Source organism: Lathyrus oleraceus, chromosome 5 (assembly GCF_024323335.1).
Source record: "Lathyrus oleraceus cultivar Zhongwan6 chromosome 5, CAAS_Psat_ZW6_1.0, whole genome shotgun sequence".
Classification (NCBI taxonomy): Eukaryota; Viridiplantae; Streptophyta; class Magnoliopsida; order Fabales; family Fabaceae; genus Lathyrus; species Lathyrus oleraceus.
Window position 1 is genome coordinate 304981264 of NC_066583.1, and position 2562 is coordinate 304983825.

Consider the following 2562-nt stretch of genomic DNA (forward strand, 5'->3'; position numbering starts at 1 on the left):
TTCAATGACTATATATTCCGATTAGTATTTGATATTTTAAGGACAAATATGTATGTTTTTTATATCCAAAAAGATATTCAGATGAGATGATAAATAAATAAAAATCGGTAAAAATGATGATATGGATTATTTTTAGATTAAATGAATAGTATCTACAATGCATATAACAATATAACAAAATTGTATAAATATTTAGCCTAAAAGAATTAAATTAATGTAACTGTTTATCCGTTACGTATGTGTATCATTGTATATATACTTTATTGTTTTATATTTCTAATATTTATTTTAATTTAAGAATTTAATTGAAATACATTGCAGAAGGATTTTATACCGTCACTTAATCATAGATGTCGTATATGAAAAAAAGTTTGATTTTTATTTTAAAAATCTATAAAGTAATACAAATGGATGATGGTGATTAATCGACGTTGTACAACTTCTTACACTGAAAATTGTTACTCTTTCATATATATATACATATATATATATATATATATATATATATATATATATATATATATATATATATATATATATATATATATATATATAAACATAAATAATTATATTGTTAAGAATAAAATCTAAGCTAAAATTGGTACTTTTTTTAGATTTAATTTTAAGTTTTTAGAAAAACAATAGTCTTTTGAAAGACATTAAAATGTTGGATAAAAATGGGTAATGACTTAAAATTATTTTGTGGTTCAGTGAACCTTATGTTGTTTTATGATTCTCTAATTTGCAGAATAAGGAAAAAGATAGGTGAACCTTATCTTGTTTGTTCCTAAAAAGAAAAGTTTTACTCATCAAAATTACTCAATTGTTTCACTTTACTCATCATATACAAATCTTTCACCTCAACTTTAATAACAATAGTAATTTTTAAACTCATAGACTCCATCAAAGTTTTCCATTCCAACCTCTTAGGGAAAGGTATATGCGATTCATAAACGATACATCCACGTATGCAATATATTGCTTTTATAAAGTTGAAGATAAAACAGTTTTTAAAAGAGAAAAGTAAGTAGTTATCTTCTTTTATTTTCTTACTTTTCTTTTTCCCTTTTTCCATAAGCTAAAAAAAGAGATTACATATAGAGTTATCAACTTTAACCAATAATTCCTCCTTGCTCAGACTAATATGACAATTAAATTATATTATCTAGTTTCTTAGTCCATCTTTGTTTCATGTGGTTTTTTACATTTTATGACTAGATATACTTTTTATCTGTTACAAAAAGCCCTGCATGCCTAACTACCGTGAACAACTTTGTTAGAGGTGAAACTATAAGTTGCTTAAATATATGTTAAATGTATTAAGATAAATTTAAATTAGTGTTGGTTTGTTATCTATCAAACACCTTTTTTAAATTCTGATCTAGCATTTTTAAAACACGGACATGAATTAGTAATTTATTTAAAAATACTTTTTATTTTAATTTTAAAAAAATCTTATTTCTTTATTTCTAAAAAGATTAGTAGTTTAATAAAGAACTCTTGTTTATATACTTTCTCACATAAAATAGTAATAAGTATTATTTAGTCTCTTAATTTTATAAGTTTTACTTTGGTCCTCTAACTAAAAAATATTATATAGTGGTCCCTTAACTTCACTTTCGTTAAATTATTTGGGCATTTCAATTAGTTTCTATTGAAAAAGCGTTAAAAAATGCCAGGCTCGATTATTTATATCTAAGGTGGAATTTATTTAATTTAATATTGTTGTAAATTTGTGAACTTAAATAAGAAAGGCATGAAGCTGAAAGGTTAGGGCAAACAAAGACGATTTCTCTGAATAGGGCAAACGAAGACGATTTCTCTGAATAGTTCCACAGAAGAAGATAACGTAGTTATATGTCCAACTCCATTGAAGACGATAGCAACAATAGTTCCACGGAAGAAGATAACGAAGCTATACGACTAAGGTATGATTTCTCACCTATAACCTACTAAGAACGTGAACTTTTTTCTTAAGCCTTCTTCCTTAGTACTTTTGCTATCTTATGTATGTTGAATAGGTAATGGAGAAGATGTTTAAGTGTGTTGTTCATCATTCTGGTAAGTTTTCTATGGAGTTTGCTAACTTTACAAAGTCAGGGTATAAAGGGTTAGAGACCATTTGGGATGTTGATCCAGATTATTAAAGTTACTTTGAAATTTTAGGCAAGTTAAAAACTTTAGGTTATCCGACTGTAGATAAACTTTGGTATTACGATGGAATGAATGCTTGTGATATTGTGTTGTTAGAGGATGTCAATGACTTATAATGCCTTTTTGTATCATTTTTTGGAATGTTATAGATATGCCTTATAATGGCCTTTTGTTATCGAATATTCTTTAGGCTTCTAAGTCCCTTAACTTTATAATTTGTTGCACATTGGTCTATTAACTATTTTGATTCTTACCAATAAGGTCCCTTTAGCTGCATGTTTCACAGGTTATATTTTGTTCCAAAATTTATACTAGTTATGTATTAGTGTTAAAATAGAGAATAATGACCAACCATTGCTAATGTGTTAAAATAGACAATAACATTCTTCATTAAATCAATAGAAGAGT